Source organism: Empidonax traillii, unplaced genomic scaffold, assembly GCF_003031625.1.
Source record: "Empidonax traillii isolate 1590-97213 ecotype Southwest subspecies unplaced genomic scaffold, ASM303162v1 scaffold439:size492302, whole genome shotgun sequence".
NCBI lineage: Eukaryota > Metazoa > Chordata > Aves > Passeriformes > Tyrannidae > Empidonax > Empidonax traillii.
In genome coordinates this window covers 242,502-261,932 of record NW_020955632.1, presented here as the reverse complement: position 1 = coordinate 261,932, position 19,431 = coordinate 242,502, and the positions used below count along the sequence as shown (strand labels likewise).

The window sequence follows — 19,431 nt, the reverse complement described above, 5'->3', positions numbered from 1 at the left end:
TATAGCCAGGTGGGGGTTGGTCTCTTCTCCCAGGCAACCAACAGCAGGACAAGGGGACATGGGCTCAAGCTCTGCCAGGGGAGGTTTAGGTTAGATGTTAGGAAGAAATTCTTTACAGAGAGGGTAATCAGCCATTGGAACGGCCTACCCAGAGAGGTGGTGGATTCACCATCCCTGGAGGTTTTTAAACAGAGATTGGACGTGGCCCTTAGTGCCATGCTATAGGAATTGGAGTTGGATCAGGGTTTGGACTTGATGATCTTGGAGGTCTTTTCCAACCCAATCTATTCTATAATTCTATGATTCTATGGTTCTAAACTTGGACATATACGAATCAAAGTCATTATGCAAGATACAAATTCATTACAGGAATAGAGTGGAATTGTTAACTTCAGTACTGAATTTTGAGATTAGAAAAATAAAATAAAAATACAGGAGGCACATTCATTAGCTTTTTCCACAGATAACTTGCTGACAGAGTAACATCCTTGTTAAATAAGGTGTCTGAAAAATGCAGTCTGCGCCTGTTACTAGAGTAATACTAATTTATCCAAACATATTTAAGGTTCCTATGTTTTGCAAATAATGCAAAAAAAAAATAAAATATGTAAGCTAAACTACTCTCTTTGATGCTGCATCCAGTATTTTTCTAGGCACTGTGTTTGGCAACCAGAAAATTACCACTTGGAAATCCTACCAATTTGTTGTTCAACCAGTATTTGGAGCAATTCCTAATTTTGCCTTATTCCCTTACCAGCCCTGACCAATAAGCAGAGAATCCTACTTTTTTTTTTTAGTATAGATAAGAACATGTAGAGGTTGCAGTCATTAGGTATTGTTTCAACTGTCTGATTGGAAGACATACTTGCTAAGAGTACAGTGAAAAGGGGAAGACTAAGTTATATACTTTCAGTAAAACTTTAATTTAATCATAATCCAATCTAAAATTTATTAAACTTTCAGAATTCACAAGTTTTTCGATTTATCAATCTGTAGTCCTTTGCATACGTGTGAAGAGCAATACTAACAGAGGAAAAATGTAGATTCCATGTTATTAAACACTCTGTGTACATATGGCTCTTCCTGAAATGAGAGTAAAGAAACAAGAGGGAAAAAAGTAAGTAAGATAATAAAGAAACTAGGAAATGACATAATTTGCTGACAGCTTTATGGTATGTCAGGTGCAGATTCTTGAGCTCATATGTAAAATCCCACATTTAGAAAACCAGCTGAACCTCCTATTAGAAGCAATTCTTGTTCTACCTTGCAGCTATCCCTTGTATTATTATTTGCATGAGGTTTATGAAGAAGGACTATTTATTTGAGAAAAGCTAGACCAAGGTATAATTAACTCAGTTTCATTTCTTGACTTTCAATGCAGTTTCTGAAAGGGTTAGCTGATGTAAAAGAACTAAGCCACGATTAAAATAAGCCATGTTAATTTAAGAAAGGCTTAAGTCACTAGCCGTGCACCCTGGAGTCTTCTTTGTTTCTCATTTACCACAGGCTGCCAGGACGCCTTGCACAATTTTTGGAGAGGCAGGAAATAGGTGTGTATATTGCATTCAGAACCAACTAGGGGAAAAAATATATGCTTGATTCATACCAGAAAACAGCTTTGGAGACCTGTAAGTAATCACATATATTTTTCCCCTCAGAAAAGCATACATAATTCCAGAAGTTTATACAGTGGAATGTTTTCTAACCCAATTACATGCTCAAACAGCTCAGCAGTTCAGTCTGCAATAATTTGAATCTAACACTGAGTCACTTTTGTCCTTGTACGTGTTATTGGTATTCTGGAGAATATAAACTGACTTTGGGGATACCTGGTTTCTGCAATGTTATCTGGCATCCATGATTGTGCTGGCCTGGACTCTGTAGTGCTACTCCTTTGACCTACTTATATGTATTTCTGGGACTGGTATTCAGTCCCAAGATTTAAACCGTACTTTATCCTCCTCCTGCCAAAAGTAAATATAATAGAGCCTAAGGTATTAAGGGTCCAAAAAACCTTGCTTTTGCCTGGGATTTTTCCCCTGCTGTGAGAGGCAGTGCAGTAAGCTCCCTGCCCTTCAGTCAAGTACAGCTGCTACGGATGGATCAGACCAACTAAGCGTGTGGATGATGTGGGGCATAAGGCCAACACATACAGGAGCACAAGAACATAAAGTAAGTAGAGGTCCCAACAAAAATAGTCAGAATAGCTTTATTTCAGATTTCATAGTATTTATTATTATTATTACCTTTCCAGTTATTGTAGGGCTGATGCTATACTATGTCTAGAAGATGTTCAAATGCCAGAAAAGCATAATTCCTACCTGTTCTGCTGCAGTATGCTTTCATCCCAGTGTGGATAAGCAGCAAGTCATTCTGCTCACGCCCTTTATGGAAATAAAGCATTTGGACTTCAGCTGGAGGAAAATCTGTTGTTCTATCTTATACTTGTACAGCACCCACAAAGTAGAGCTTAGCTGGCACATCTATAATGGATAAATAGTAATGGTTTAGTACATGGCAAGATAAGAAATTATGCCCAGTGTTGATTTATGTATCTGGTACTAAGACTAATAGTCCTTTAGAAGATTTTCAAGATAGATAAAAGAAATGTAACATCAGTTAAAACTTTCTACTGTCAGACCTGTAAGAAATGTTTTTGATACCACTGATACTGGTATAACCCTTGGACTGAAATGTTTTTTTCTTGTAGGAAAGCTGTAATAAAGGAAGACTTGTAATAAATATTGCTGCTGCTTCATAGTGGGATGTGTCAGGGCTCTGAGAGCACCAACTGACCTTAATGGCTCTGACCAGCCTCACCTGGGACCTCCACCCTTTGCCACAGGGCTCCCTGTCCTTCATTTCTCTCCTGAAGCCTGAGCTGTGGTGTAGGTGTGCCTGTGTCTTGGATGGACCTTAGACCTCTGTTGCAGGTGGCTGGTCTTCTGGATGGATCCCTCAGATGCATATCTGAGCCTGTCTCCTTTGCTCTTGGCTGAGCACCCTGGATGGCCCCTGAACCTGGTACATTTCTCGCTGTGTCTCTTAGGGAGCCCTGCTACCAGCTCCCATGTGGTCCTACTCATGGGATGTGACCTGTGTTGGGATCACCCTTGGCTCCCAGTTCACATTTCTGTATGGGCTGCCTCTCAATAAACCTGAGCGTAGGTTTTGTCTCTGTAGTTAGAACTGATAATTTCAAGGGCAAATTTTTGCCAGAGTTGCAAAATTAAACTGCAGCCTTGAAGAGATGATAGTTTTCTGATAGTTAAAAATAGAAGCATATTTTAGGCACAGAATGCTTAAGTGCCACTTTTTATTGACTAATTGTTTGTTTGGCATAACCTAATACTGTCATATTGAAACATTAGAAAAAGGAAACTAATTCTGAAAGGAAATAGTAATAAAATGTGCCAAGTAATTTTTCCTGCATAGTTCAGTATAGGCTGTCCAGAGATGTGGCTATGGTAGAAGCATTTATGAACAATTCAATATTCAGGTCTGGACACTGAGGAAAGCTGCTCTAAAGTAATTTCTTTGACCACCGGAACCAGTGGTATTTCTTTAGCATATTGTTTTGCTTTTTGCAATCTGTTTTCTGCATCAGTAACAGCTGGCTGCTTTCCTCTGCCATAAATCCTGCAATGCACTGTGCCTAATGTTGTCATGTGTGTGTGTGTGTGCGCAGGTGACTTAGAAAATGATACCCCAACTTTGCACCACTATTTAACTCCTGGAAAGAAAGCTCCTTGTACCACATACTGTTACATGTGCTTTAATAAAACAAGAGAAAGCATTTAGAAAGCTTACAGGAAAGGGAGATGATTGTTTAGCAAAAAACCTGGGTTTTTTTACTGACCTCAGAAAGGTACTCAAAACACATTCCAATACAAATCTTTTGCCTGCAGAGGACTCAGAGTCTTTGGATGAAGAACATAAACTACAAGAAAGGCATCGATCAGGCTATGGGAAAACATCCCTTCTGAATCTATCCGTCTCAGCTGAAGCCATTAATGTCTTTAAACGGGACTTGGCTGCCAGAATGCTTGTGCTCTCAATTTCTAATCTATTTTCAGGCCAGACTGACAAGATAGTCAGTTACTGAGGTGAATAGGCCCAAACACTTTTGCCTGAAGTCAATTGGGGATTGCTTACAGGTTTCACCAGTGGCCTCCTACAGACAGAAAGATGACCAAGCTGGGACTGCCAATATTTTCAATCATCTATCAGAAGTTTACCCCTGCCTAATTTTTTAGATTTGTAATGCTATCTTTTCATTTTTGTGTACTTTGTAACCTAAGCTGCAATGTGTTTGTTTCAGATGTGGTGCAGATATAGTGGAAATCAAATGTACTTTCCCATGGGCATTAACAAATTAGGTGGTGATGAGTAATCTCTGCTTTCAGATTCTCACTGAGAACAGTTCTGAATTTACAGCTTAACACGTGTCAAGCAGAAAATAAGCTGCACCAAAGTGGAATATTAAACAATAATTATTTTGCAATTTGATTTAAATAAATTTCAACTGCCAATTGCTCATCCTCCAGATTTCTCAATGTCACATCTGCTGTAAAATGTATGAGCCTGTCTCCTAATTTAAGATGGCTAAGTTGAGAGAACAGACTTTTTTTTAACTCCTTTTTCCTTATGTTTATATGAATACTTGATACATATAAATACATATTAGATGCTTTTATGTACAAAAGTGGACTATTTGTTGTGTGTCACTCATGTTTGTAAAGAATAAAATATCAGGACAGATATCAAATCTTCTATACATTTCACTGAAATACCTGTGAAAATTTAATCTGATTTGTTATCTTGTGGAGGGTAGGAAGGCTCTACAGAGGAATCTGCATAGGCTGGATCAATGAAATGAGGCCAACAGTACGAGATTCAATAAGGCCAAGTGCTGGGTCCTGCACTTTTGGTCACATCAACCCCAGGCAGCGCTATAGGCTGGGGACAGAGTGGCTGGAAAACTGCCGGGCAGAAGAGGTGCTGGGGGTGATGGTCAACAGTAGCTGAAAATAAGCCAGCAGTTTGACCAGGTGGCCAAGAAAGCCAGTGGCATCCTGGCCTGTATCAGAAATAGTATGGCCAGCAGGAGCAGGGAAATGATCGTCCCTCTATACTCAGCACTGGTGAGGCCACACCTCAAGTCCTGTGTCCAGTTCTGGGTCCCTCACTTCAAGAAAGACATTGAGGTGCTGGGGTGTGTCCAGAGAAAGGCAATGGAACTGGTGAAGGGCCTGGAGCACAAGTCTTCTGAGGAATCTCTGAAGAAGCTGGGGTTGTTTAGCCTGGAGAAAAGAAAGCTCAGGGGAGACCACATCACTCTCTACAACTACCTGAAAGGAGGTTGTAACCATGTGTGGGTCGGCCTCTTCCCCCAGGCAACTAGTGACGGGACAAGAGTAAATGGCCTCAAGGTATGCCAGGAGAAGTTCAAGTGGGACGTCAGGAAGAATGTCTTTGCTGAGGGTGTTTAATCATTGGAATGGGAGGTGGGCACCATCCCTGGGTGTTTTTAAGAAATGCCTGAATGTGGCAATTAGGGCTATGGCTTAGCTGATGTGATGGTGTTTGATCAAAGGTTTTATTAATGATCTTGGAGGTCTTTGATTCTATGATTTTAAGATTCTATGATCTCCTAAAAATTCTTCTTCCAGTTAAGTTTCATTAACACTGTATGTTGACAGAAACTATCATACAATGATTTAGTGTGCAGTCTTACAGATATCAAAGGTGGAATGTGCTACCACGAGTAGATATCATTTGTGATGATGCAGTAGTTTTTTTTTTAGTGACTATAGAAGTTCAAAATGAATGAGAGAAAAAGAATTTCAGAAAGTTAGCTAAATGCAGTGAATTCACGTAAGGGTCTATTTGGACATAGTTATTAGGTTTGTTGGCATTTCAAATAGAAAGAAAAGATTTCTTTCGAGCTGAATAAGTCAGGTGGCACTCCTACAAGATGCCATTCACATTCCTGCCAGTCAGCAACCTACACAAATTAAGCCTCAAAGAATAAGATACAAAACTCTAATCAATCAACAAAGAACACCAATTTTTTCCCTGTTGTCTGATTTAGAATTGATTGGTATTATAGAATGTTTTGCAATGGACAGAAAAGACCAGTTTTGATTTGTTGCCACATCTTACTATTTCTAAATATCTTAAGTGGGGGGTTTTTACTTTGCCACTGTAGCAGGCCCATCACTGAGGAGCCAAGCTCTGGCAATTTTCCATTGTGTTTGTTATGTGAGCCAGAGCTGCTTTTGACCTCTGAAGGAAAGGTAGAGTTTTCTTTAGATTCAAAGAAGTGTTTTCAGGAAGATGGACACTGGTTGTTCACAGCTGAAATTCTGACATAGAGGCACTCAGCGCAGGCAGGTACATCTCCTGGCAGTTTCCCAACCCTGAGTTCCCCTAGAAGGAATACTTGCCTTTGTTCAACAGCCTGGGAATTAGTGTGCTTGCCCAAGAAATGCAAGACCTTGGCCATCATCCTTGTTCTTGGGAGATGCTGAAACCACATCTTCCTTGTCTCAGAGTCTGGGGAAGCATCAGGCTGCTTCATAATCAACAGTGTGGATGAAGCCGGACCACTGTGCCAAAAAGACCACAAAAAGTCCTGGAACTAGGAAGAGAAAAAATCATGTGAAATGAGGAAATGTGTATTCCCAGTACTGTTTGTCTTTTAATCCCATGGCTCTTAAATGGGTATCGCAGAGCCTAGATCTGGAACCAGGATAACACTGTCTCAAAAAGGCTGCAGACAGATGTGCCCTCTTGTTTGCCCTCTCCAACTAGTGCACACTGGAAGACACCAAATGTGAGCAAACTTGGTATAGACAAGGCCTAAGGGTCCTGTTCAAGTCCAGCAGCAAGAACATTGTTTTCAGGTGAGGGAATCTCAGCAGCATGAGAGGTCACTTCTGGTCCAGTCACATTCAGCCTCCAAATCCAGACTGTAGGTAGGCAGAATCAATTTGGCCACCATGACTCTAGTCTGCTTGAATTTGTCCATGAAATGTTGCATTTCACAAACTATGTGTAATAGTGTTGGACTTCACTGAAGCCCATGGAGAAAATGTTGTGAAAACAGATGTTAATAAAGTAGTTCATTACAGATATGGGCTTATTAAATTGAAGGATATTAAGTGGTGAAATAAATTATTAAGAAAAAACAGACAATTACAGGCATTGTCTTGGGGAGAAATCTATTTTATGCTCGGCCACAAGCTCAGCAATGGTGAAATATGATCCATTTAGTGCAGTTTGAAATGTAAAAGCACTCATACTTGATCACATTGTATGAACAGTACGCTCCAACACCATGTTCAAAAATAAATATTGCAGAGCTGTACAAGGAACACATACACAACCTTTTTCCTCTAGGAAAATTCACTACTCCTTTGTTTAAAGAACCAATTTTATCACCTCAGAAAATTCTTCTAGAGCTAGTCACAGTTGTATTAATGTTGGTTTTGTCCTCATTAGCAAGCTAAGAGGTGCTCCTCCTTAGCATTCAGAACCATCTCCAACATTTTGGGGAATAGATAATAATGAAGAGAAAGTGGAAGAAAGATAGTTTAGATATGAGGAGATTAATAGCAGTCACTGCGGAATCTGAACCAAGAATCAGTCTTTAAAAACTTTCCAGGTGATAATGGCACAAAAAAGTCAAAGCCAGATTTAAATAAAAATTTTGTAGATTCCTATGGGCACCTCCAGGTCCTAAGGTCCAGGAACGCTCGCATTTTAAATCCAGTTCTGCATCTTTTAAAGTGCAGGCACAGCCTAATTTAGCAACCTTCAGGTTAATGCAGTCAAATCCCTCTTGGAATCCACATTTTAAATTATTTCTTTTTGGTTTGGGCCTTTTTGTTTGTTTGTTTGTCAAATAGAGATGAGGTTTATATAACTGCACGTGCTGAGGTAATTTTGCATGTATGGTAATTTTCTGAATCCTCCCTAATAACTGGAAATTTTTGTCTGATTTCTACTATGTTTAGCAAAGTGGTAGAGATTTCAAAAATTATTAAGCTCCAAGATTTATGCAGATAAATGAACAGTTAGATGAGAGGAAGTCTATTAATTAAAGCCTGCACTAGAAATGTATAATCTATATATGTGCATGAAAAAGAAGCCTCGAGCCTGGAATGAAAAACTTCATTCGGGCAACACAGTTTGTGAAAAGCAGTTTCATGTGCCCGTGTCTGGCCAAAGTCAATCAAGTACAAGGCACAGATTTATAAGGAAACTAAGCTTTATCAGCTTTAATGTTCAGAATATAATTGTTTTACTTAATAAATAATTTATTCCTTGATTTTTTTAGTCTGAGCTACTTCTGCCTTTGGCTGGGTTTGTGAGCAGAAATGCAGCAATACTGTGAGAAAGGCCAAGGCATTTCTGAGCCAGTCTAAAGCAGAAAGTCTGGTCAGTCATGTGAAACTAAATTTGTGATGAGATTTACAGCCTGGCTACTAAATCAAATTGATTTTGATAATATGTATCCATTATAGTGTGTCTTGTTCTACTCTTTGGGTTGTTTTTAGATGGCTGTCACCTTAGCTTAAGACATATTAATCCTAATTATCTAGTCTAAGACTTTTTCTATGATTCATTATTTACAGTGAAAGCCCCCATGGCTGGAGCTTCAACCACTTTGTTCCTTCTTTACATCTCTGACTGAGGAAAAGTCTTTTCCTGATTGCTAAGTCAGAACCTCTGCTAACTGTGCAACTATACGCGTAAGTGCAAGGACACTGTGTAGATGCACATATACATTTAGGCTTCACAAAACAAAATATATTAAATTATGGAGTTATTTCCAAATTCTTTAGTCCAAGGAAGTCAACATCACTGAAGCCCAGCCATAAGATTGATCAGTGATTATGATTGTGCCAGTATTGCAAATGTACCACTGAGTCAAACAATTTTTTTTCTCCTTTCTCTCTTTTTCTAAAATGCACAGTAAATCAAATCTAATGTTTCTAGCAAGCAAATGGTATCCTCAGTAGCTACCCGTTAAGCTGAAGAATATTTGCAGTGGGATTTCCTAAAGGGCTTCATAGAAAGAAAGGCTCCTTGTTTGAAAACAAATTCAGCTTTTGGTTAAGACTGATCAAAATAGTTTATACAGATTTTCATAAGCTTTTTGCTCACACTGTGTATTATTTGGCTTAGCAATCACAGCTGAAAAGCATGATTTTAATAAAGAAGTTGAATAAGCAGATTAAAGTAAGTCACAGGGCCTGCCTCATTCCAATGGTAAACAAAGTAAACTACTTTAATTAAGGCAAGATAGGTAATATATACAGCTTGGGTATTATCATTACTTCATTTACTTATTTCTTTATATTCATATTTAAAGTAGCCAGCATATTACAGATGATAAGAAAGATTACTTTTTAATTACCAGCTGAGCTCCTTGATATGTTTCTACAATTTCTTCTCATGAAGTAAGTAGAGCTGTTGCTGTAAACTGTAATTCTAATCAACATCCCTCAAACACCCAAGAATCAATAATTTGTTTACAAGACCCTACAGGGAATGACTGAGCTAATCACTTTGATTATACCATTTGTGCAAGGGCAAACCCATGCTCCTGTGAATGCCTATACTAACAACAGATTGATTTTATTGACTCAACTGTTTAGTATTAGGTGAAAGAAGTGGTAGGAAAGGGATTGGTAATATCAGTATCTCAGGTGGTGTGTGCAGTGAGGCACATAAGTGTAGGCTGTAATGGGTTTCCAGTCTTGGAATTAGGAGGGAATTTTGCTCAGGGTGTAGTGGCCATGGACTGCCAAGGATTTTGGGGGTTTTCTGGCTTTGTTAAAATCATGGATGTGTATTTACACAATCGCATTCCTGCAAGAGTGAATGGAAGGTGCTGGTTACCCTGGTTTCTCTTTGACCCTGCTGCTGTGGCCTCCAGCATGCCGTTTTCTCTGAGCTGCCTTTGGTAATCAGAAATCTCCAGCACATGAAAGAAAACATGTGGGAGAGCATTAGTTGTGGGCATATGATTACTGGCAACTCTGGTATTAATCAGCAAGCAATCATACATACCAATTGAACACCAGTGTCACCTTTCTGGGGAAGGGACAGTCAATCTCACTGGCGATTTATACGTAAAGGAACTCTATTGCTTTTTTTTTTTTTTTTTGCAGTGTTTAAATCTCTGCGGTATTTCCCTAATGAAGGGCTTTAAAACATGTGACCCTTGGCCAAAGGTCTGGCTGTGTCACTAACGCTGCAGCCTGAAATATTTGAAAGTGAGCAACCATGCCCCATACCTGGAAGTGCTCAAGCCAGGTTGGATGAGGCTTTGAGTACCTGGTCCAGTGGAAGATTCCCATGGCAGGAGTCATGGAATTAGACGACCCTTAAGCTCTCTTCCAATCCAAAATATTCAGTGATTCTATGGTTTTACCACCCAGAGTTCTCCAAGTCTTGAGGTGGAGCAAACAGGTCTCAGTAAAGTAAGGTCTATTAAATTGTGTCTCATCATTACAACAACATTTATGCAGAGACAGTGCTGTATTGTAACACATTAATTTTTTTTTTTTTTAAAGTGTTTTTCCAGATGAATGACTAATCCCGGAAACCCAAGGGCCGCCGGGGATACAGGTATCCATGGTTACCTTCGTTGCCTAGCGACAGTCCTTATGCTGCTGAGCGCGCTCCTGCTCCTACCTGCCAATACTGCACAGTGCAGCCCCACACAGGTGCCACCCCGGGCCAGCTACCTTGACATAGGAGAAGTTGTTTTGGGCTTATCCTGCAGACCAGATTAGAATTAGAGTTGGTGTTTGTATAAGAAAAAAAAGAAAGAGGGAGGGGGCCAAACTCTGGTCTCTCTTACAGCAACATAAACCCAGTTGTGGTTTCAGGCAGGATCTGAGTCAGTGTGTTGATGTATATCCTCAACTGTGCTGTAAGAAACAACTTTACACAAAAGTTCATTTGAGGCGGGATTTAAGAGTATCAATTAATTTCTCAGCCAGACACAGACTAAGTACTAATAAAGTAGGGTTTGGTTCCTTTACTGGGTGAGATGAAGCATTGCTTTATTTAGAAAAACGTAATACTCATTTATGTCATTTCAGAAACAGAAGATGCATTTATTTGATAAATAAGATTTAAAAATACACTTATAAGTAGACTAAGAGTCAGATTCTCCCTATTATGTCAATTTAGGCTGACTTAATTGCAAATTAAGAACAATAAATTTTACTGGATTGGTTATGAAGGGCTTCTCAAATGCTGCTGGTTTATGCATGCCATGATTCACCAGCACCCAGTCCTGGTGTTCTGAGATCTGTGGTTGATGTCACAGCCTTGGGCTCTGCTTTTCAAAGCATATTCTCAGAACGATGACTTGCAAGTACTTTTCACATTAGCACTCAGGATGGTATTTGTGGTCTAGCTAGATTGTTTACAGAAACAAGAGAACAAATTTTTTATGTAAGTCAGGCACTTCTGGTGCAATCTTGTCTGTAAATAGGGATGCCCTTGTCTTCCTCCTCAGCCTTCCCCCCCGCAGCACTCAACTGCCTTACTGTAGAAACAGACAAAAGATAGTTTCTGTGCTTGCAGTCCTGAGTTAGCCTGTCCAAGCAGTGTTCTGCTGAACAAGAGTTTCTTTAGGAGGTTGGTTTCTGAAGTATTGATCTGTTTCCTGCCTCAGGTACCTACAGGGATGCAGTCCAATTAATGTGCTTTTGCAGTAAATCCTTGAAAACACCGTTGTTCTTGCTCATGACTCATTAATTCTTGCTCATGACTTCCCCGTAGTTGGTGCCGCAGAAGATGTCTCTTACACTAGATTTTACAAAGCAATAAACTCAGTCATCTGTGGTGCTAGATCATTAACTTTGTCCCAGGTTTAGGCTGGATCAGCTCAGATGCCACCCAGCAATTCTTGGGCACTACTTGGGAGTTAGTACAGAACAGACACTGTTCCCTCTAGGCAGTTTGAAAGCAGTTTACCATGCTTTGGAGAGAGTGATCACCAGTGCTGACATTCTGTTCAATTCTAGGCCATTTTGGTCTAGCCAGTTTCAGTATCAGAGAAGTTCTGAACATGTTTAATCTTCTGTAAAGTAGTGTAATACTTTAACTGGTTTATTCTAGCAAGTTGTTTACTTGGCACCTCTAGAGCAGGTTCAGCCTGATCACTTTTTGCAGAGATACAGATAAGTGCAGGACTCTCATTCTGCTACATTTACTGAGATCCACTCTGAAAAACAGAAACAGGCAAAAATTGTATTTAGGGTGCAGATGCTAGTGGTTAGGATGCAGGTGTTTTTCAAACAGTGTCTCTCATGGTGAACAAGAAAGTTTCAGTGTGTTTTCCCATTTTTATGGAGATACTGGGCTAAAAAAGGACCACCTAGATTCACGGAATGGCGTTCATCTGTGTTTTTCTGTCAATTCTTGTGTTGTGACTGGATTGTTAGCAGAAGGGGCTTGTAAAGCACATAGCGAATAGAGTTATGATTCAAGGCTTCAAATGAGCCCTACAGTTCAGTGAGTAAGGCTATAGCATTGGCCTTAGCAAAGCAAGGGACCTTTGTTACCAAGTATGGTGCTGATGTCCTTGTACAGTTATAAAACAAGGGACTTGGAATGTTGTCCAGAATCATTGAAATAAGTACATTTCTCCTTTATTTCTATGCCTTTTTTTCAGACTGTATTGTAATTTTCATTGGTTTTCTTCTTCTCTTTATTTTCCATTGTAATTGCGTGTCACGACTACTCTCAAATTACACCCTTCCTCTCTTTTTATCTGTATATCCTATCTCCTGTGCTTAGAATTAAAGTTGTATTTTTTTCCTTACTACATGCTCTTCCCTATAAAAGGCCTCCTGGTTGAATATAATTTGTTTTGCAGTGTTAATTCAGGCTAATAGTTCCTCTTGCCTCATTTGCAGACCACATAGTGATGCAACTTGCCCTTGTTTTGTTCCCAGAAAGTATTGCCACAGTACTTAAATAAAATGATGTAGGACTCTGTTTACAAAAGAGTGCTTCTGTGGTATCTTACTGCTTTCACAGGAAGCTTAACAGCTTGCAGAACAGTAAGTGGCAAATGTTTAATGCAACATTGTGCCAACTTGAGGACAAACTGTTCCTCTCAGGAATGTTTTAAGGCTTAAATGAGAGGAAAATCCCTGTTGCAGAATGTGAATTCTTGGAGGCAGCGGGGAGTGACTGCCACTTCTTTGCCTTGCCAGCAGCTCCAATTCTCAAGAACCTTCCAACGCTTTTTTAGATCAGTTGAGTGTACGCTCAGCAGCAAGGAGTGATAAAGCTGTGACTGGCTTTTCCAGAGGAGCAAGAATTCCTCTTTCAAGGAAGAGGCAGTAAGTCTTCCAGAGGGAAAACATTGGCTTGTGCCCACAGATGCTGGGAAGGTACTGAGGAGGGAGACATGAGGCCATGGCAAAGCTATTAATGTGAGTAACCAAAGACGAGTATTGTCACTGCAAAAACTGTGAGACAGAACAATTCAGAACTTAAACAGTGATGAGTCAGACTGAAATATGTGGCACTTCAGCTGTGGAAATGAATCACTCATTAAGAAGGTAAGTAGATATTACTGAACGAATTATTAGTTTGACTAAAGAGTGAGAGGAATTGCATTCACAGAATCAGTAAGGTTGAAAAGACCTCCAAGATTATCAAGTCCAACCTTTGACCAAACATCACCACATCAACTACACTATAGCACTAAGTGCCATGTCCAGTCATTCCTTGAATACCTCCAAGGATGGTGAATCCACCACCTCCCTGGGCAGCCCCTTCCATTGTTTAACAACCCTTTCTATTTTTTCCTAATTTCTGAAAAAATTCCTGCTGATGTAAAACCTGAAGCTCCTCTGGTGGAGCTTGAGACTATGTTATTTTGTCCTGCCTCTAGTTTCCCTGAAGAAGAGGCCAATTCCCACCTGGCTACACCCTCCTTTCAGGTGGCTCTAGAGAGCGATAGCGTCTCCCCTGAGCCTTCTTTTCTGCAGGCTGAACAATCCCAGCTCCTTCAGACACACCTCATCAGACTTGTGCTCCAGACCCTTCTCCAGCTTCATTGCCCTTCTCTGGGCACACTGCACAACATCATTGTCCTTCCTGAATTGAGGGGCTCAAAACTGAACAGATGTTCACTGTTCAGGTGTGGCCTCATCGGAGCCAAGTACAGGGAGAGAATCACTTCCCTAGTTCTGCTGGCCACATTACTGCTGATATAGGCCAGGATGCCCTTGGCCTTCTTGGCCACTTGGGCACCCTGCTGGCTCATGTTCAGCTAGCTCTTGACCAGAATCACAGAATATTCTGAATTGGAAGGGCCCCCAAGGATCACAGAATCCAACTCTTAAGTGAATGGCCCATACAGAGATCAAACCCACAACCTTGATGTTATTGGCACCACGCTCTAATCAACTGTGCTAATATCAGGGATACCAGTACCCCCAGGTCCTTTTCCACTGGGCAGCTTTCCTGCCACTCTTCCCCAGCCTTGTAGCGCTGCCTGTGGCTGTTGTAGTCAAAGAGCAGGACCTGGTACTTGGCCTTTTGAACCTCATTCTGTTGGTCTTGGCCTATCTATCTGGCCCCTCCAAATTTGATACCATTCTCTGCATTAATCCTCCTAAGAAGTAAAAATGGCAGGTGGACTCCTCCCATCAGAGGTATTTTTAATCTTTTTTTACCTCAACTGCAGGTCAAAATATTCTGCTGGCTTTCTGTAACTGCTGGGTCCCGAATTCTTTAAAGTGGGCAGAATTGTGTGGCTGCTATCATAGATTCATAGAATCATAGATTCATAGAATCAAATGGGTTGGAAAAGACCTCTGAGATCATCAGGTCCAACCCTTCATCCAGCCCCACTGTGATTACTGGACCATGGCACCACACCCAGTCTTATCTTAAAAACCTCCAGGGATGGTGAATCCACCACCTCCTTGAGCAGCCTGTTCCAATGTCTGATTACTCTCTCTGTAAAAAATTTCTTCCTAATATCCAACCTAAACTTCCCCCGGCAGAGCTTAAAATTATGCCTTTTTGTCCTACTGCTGGTTGCCTGGCAGAAGAGACTGACACCCACCTGGCTACAAACTCCTTTCAGGGAGTTGTAGAGAGTGATGAGCCTCCTCCAGGCTAAACAACCCCAGCTCCCTCAGCCTCTCCTCATAGGACTTGTACTCAAGTCCCTTCACCAGCCTGGTTGCTCTTCTCTGGATCCGCTCCAGCACCTCAATATCCTTCCTGAACTGAGGGGCCCAGAACTGGACACAGCACTCCAGGTGTGGCCTCACCAGTGCTGAGTACAGGGGAAAGATCACTTCCCTGCTCCTGCTGGCCACACTGTTCCTAATACAGGCCAGGATGCCATTGGCCTTCTTGGCCACCTGGGCACACTGCTGGCTCATGTTCAGCTTCCTGTGGATCCAAACTCCCAGGTCCCTTTCCACCTGGCTGCTCTCCAGCCACTCTGTGCCCAGCCTGTAGTGCTGCAGGGGGTTGTTGTGGCCAAAGTGCAGGACCCGGCACTTGGCCTTGTTGAACCTCATCCCCTTGGAATTAGCCCAACACTCCAGCTTGTCCAAGTACCTCTGCAGAACCCTCCTGCCTTCCAGTAAATCAACACTCCCTGTCAACTTGATGTCATCTGCAAATTTGCTAATGGTACATTCGATCCCCTCATCCAGACCATCAGTAAAGATATTAAATAGAACCGAGCCCTGGAGGACACCACTGGTGACCGGCTGCCAGCTGGATGCAGCCCCGTTCACCAGCACTCTCTGGGCCCGGCCCTCCAGCCAGTTCTTAACCCAGCACAGAGTGCTCCTGTCCAAGCCATGGGTTGCCAGCTTTTCCAGGAGTATGCTGTGGGAGACAGTGTCAAAGGCTTTGCTGAAGATAGACACATCCACAGCCTTCCCCTCATCCACCAGGTGGGTCACCTGATCGTAAAAGGAGATCAGGTTGGTCAGACAGGATCTGCCCTTCCTAAACCTGTGCTGGCTGGCTCTGATCCTTTGTCCATCCTGTAGGTGCTGTGTGATTGTACTCAGGATGATCTGCTCCATAACCTTGCCAGGCACTGAGGTCAGGCTGACAGGCCTGTAGTTTCCCAGGTCCTTCTTGCAGCCCTTTTTATGGATCAGTGTAACATTTGCCAGCTTCCAATCATCTGGGACCTCCCCAGTGAGCCAGGATTGTTGATAAGTGATGGAGAGCAGCTTGGCAAGCTCTTCCACCAGCTCCCTCATCACCTTTGGGTGGACCCCATCTGGTCCCATGGACTTTTGAGGATCCAAGTGGCTCAGCAGGTCACTAAATGTTTCCTCCTGGATTACAGGAGGGCTATTTGGCTTCCTGTCTCTGTCTACCAGCTCCAGAGGCTGCTTGTCCTGAGGAAAACCTGTTGAAAATTGAGGCAAAGAAGGTGTTAAGTACCTCAGCCTTTCCCTCATCTTTGGTGACTATGTTTCCCCCCATGTCCAACAAAGAATGGAGGTTTTCCTTGCCCTTCCTTTTGCTACTGATGTATTTGTAGAAGAACTTCTTGTTATCCCTTACAGAAGTAACTAGATTGAGTTCAAATTGTGCCTTTGTCTCTCTAATTTTCTTTCTACATGACCTAACTATATTCCTAAATTTCTTCTTGAAGCATGTTCATCCCTCCTGGACCCCTTTGTTTTCAAGGGCTGTTTCCCAAGGTACCCTCTGTACCAGTCTTTTCAGTAGGCTGAAATCTTCCCTGTGGAAATCCAGGGTAGAAGTTTTATTAATGGCCCTCTTTGCATCTCTGAGTATTGAAAACTCTATTATTTCACAGTCACTGTGCCCCAAATGGCCTACAACCACCATATCAGTAAGTGGATCCAGGACTTCCCAATGGGTGGTGTGCTGAAACCTGAAGGCACAGAAAATGTGTTGTATGCTTTCTACTTTATATCCAGGCATTAGGGTTAAGGCAGCACTTGGATCTTTAAAGCTGACAGGGTGCTCATTTGGTGCTCTGAGTTTACAGTAGGAAAGGTACATGGATCTGCAACTCATGGCTCTCAAAGTCCCAGCAATGCCTGAAGATTTTGCAAAGTCTGAATTAATTTCAGCCCTGGATGTCTCAGTCCTCCACGTCAGAAATATGGTCTAATAAGGGGGGGAAAGAGGAATAGAATTAAAAACTCATTGGGTGAAACCTATGATCTGATAGAGAACTACCATTCCTCATTCTAGTAAAGGATATCTCCAGTAATTACAGGAAATGGAGTCTATCCAGGAGGCTTCATAGGAGACAAGGGGGAATAACAGCTTCTAGATCACAAGGCTCCTGAAGACATTGTTAGGGTTCATTATGTAGCAAAGAACAACTTTATTTTCACTATAAAGGGAATGGTCATGTTTCAGTGTTTTTCATTAAAAGAGAATATCAGAAAAAAGCCCATCAGCCAAAAGTTTATATCATAATAAAACTTTATAAGTCTCAAATATTTCCCATGTTCCACGGTAGCATCGAATCTTCTTGACTGATTAAAGAGGTTCATGGGTTAATGACCTTTAAGAAAGCTTGGTTTTTCATCACAATCCTGAAGTATTTTGTTTCTTTTATAGTCTTGATTTAGGCTTAGCTATGAGACTGAACAAAGAATCCAAAATGAAGAACATCCTCCTAAATGCAGACAACCACACACTGTAGACAAACTCAGAAACACAGGCTGAAAGTATGGACAGACCAGAACAGACGCAGCCGTGACAGCTGAGTCACACAGTTCAGTAAAGTGCAAACCTGAGATCTGGCTTGTACTAGTTATCCATAGGTTAAACCAGGATGAGTGAACTTCCTCAGGACAATGCAAAAAAGCTTTCAGGTACGATCAGTGACATATTGGAAGAGATGCATTAAACATGAACAGCAAATATCAAAGTTTCTTGCATTGCCAAGAGGAAAAAAAATTAAGGTGTATTTTCAATAGTTGGAACCATTGACTGGCAGGGACAGAAACACAGTGTTCTTCGAGGAGGTTATCCCACCTCTAAAAGTTCATTATAACTATAAAGAAAGGAGCTGATACAGGCTAAGGAAGTAAAACTAGAAACAGTTTCTTCTCTTAGAATTCATATGCAAGTTAAAGTACATTTTTGAAAAGAGATTTTTGTTTCCTTTGTTCTCTGCTGTTCTGCCATTGCCTAGTAACATTTTCAAATAAAGCAGGCTACCACTTGGAAGCAGAATTAGTAGGAGGATTGATTTTCTTCCCTTGAAGAAAGTATTGGCTTTTCAGTGAAAAACTGAATGCTGCAGGTGTGACCTTGACCTCATCAATTTTCAACCTCAAACTTTTATGTTTAAAACTGTGGGGTTTTTTTTTGTGGAATGCTACTCTTGTGCCTTGTGGGAACTGCAGCTCAGCTGCTCATATCTCATGGTTTTTTTCACAATTATCAGTGAAAATGCAACACCCCACGTGAAAAATTATTGCACATTAGTGTTTAGTAAAAAAAAATTTCTTCTGGCAACAAATCAATCAAGCACTGAAACTTTTCACATGGCATTGCATATTGTTGTTCAAGTCTGTGATGCACAAAAAACAGAGTGCCGCTGCCACCTGCAAAGCTGTGGTAAAAGATACTCAAAATAGACACTCAAAAAAGACACTCAAAACCCAGATAATTTTGATGTTATCTGTTTATATAAAATCACATATTAAAAAAAAAATCTATGCCAAAAATATAGTTTATAGTGAAAGATCAAACTGTAGAGAAGTTGGGGATCACCACAAACAATAGTTGCCCAAGACCTTAATTTAACTACCATGGGAATTAATTTTCTACATAAATGTTAGAGGCAAAAAAAAAGGGAAGAATAGGTTACGATTACGTAATTAAAAACTGTACTGAAATGCAGTTGTGCAAGGAACAAAGTAAAGGTCACTAGGAAATAATTTATCTGATATTTCCTAACTTCCAGTGTCAGACCTCAGTTCTTCAGCCTGCATTTCCCAGTGGATGATCACATACCAGCTGCAGTCTCATAGTTGTATGGCTGAAATAGTAAATGACAGCAAAAGAGCCTACATCTTAAGTAATATTATTTTCAAATATTAGTTTTGAAGTTAGTGCCTTATCTGTTTGTTTGAAAAGGTGACTGAAAGCTTTTGTTATGTAACAGCTTAGGAACCTCCATCATCAGATTTGACTCTGCATTTGTTTTTCACATCACTGATGTCAAAGCTTAATGTAGGTGACCTTTGGACAATAAGGGTCTGTTATTTTTTGTGGCAATATTAGTTCATGTGCTGGTGCTTAGATGCCCTTATGACGAAGAAAGGATAACTAACAGTGACTCCTCTATGGAATGAATTTGTGCTCTGTGTGGGGCTTCTTGGCTGAGGATGGATAGCTGCG

General features: G+C 41.0%; 1 protein-coding gene across 1 annotated transcript in view; it reads left to right on the top strand.

Annotated features, from left to right (window-relative positions):
- LGSN (lengsin, lens protein with glutamine synthetase domain) overlaps positions 1–19,431 on the top strand; it is a 54,435-nt gene that overhangs the window by 4,950 nt on the left and 30,054 nt on the right. The window contains exon 2 of the mRNA XM_027894710.1: positions 17,649–17,747. The gene's annotated coding sequence lies outside the window, so the exon portion shown is untranslated. The remainder of the gene's footprint in view (positions 1–17,648; positions 17,748–19,431) is intronic.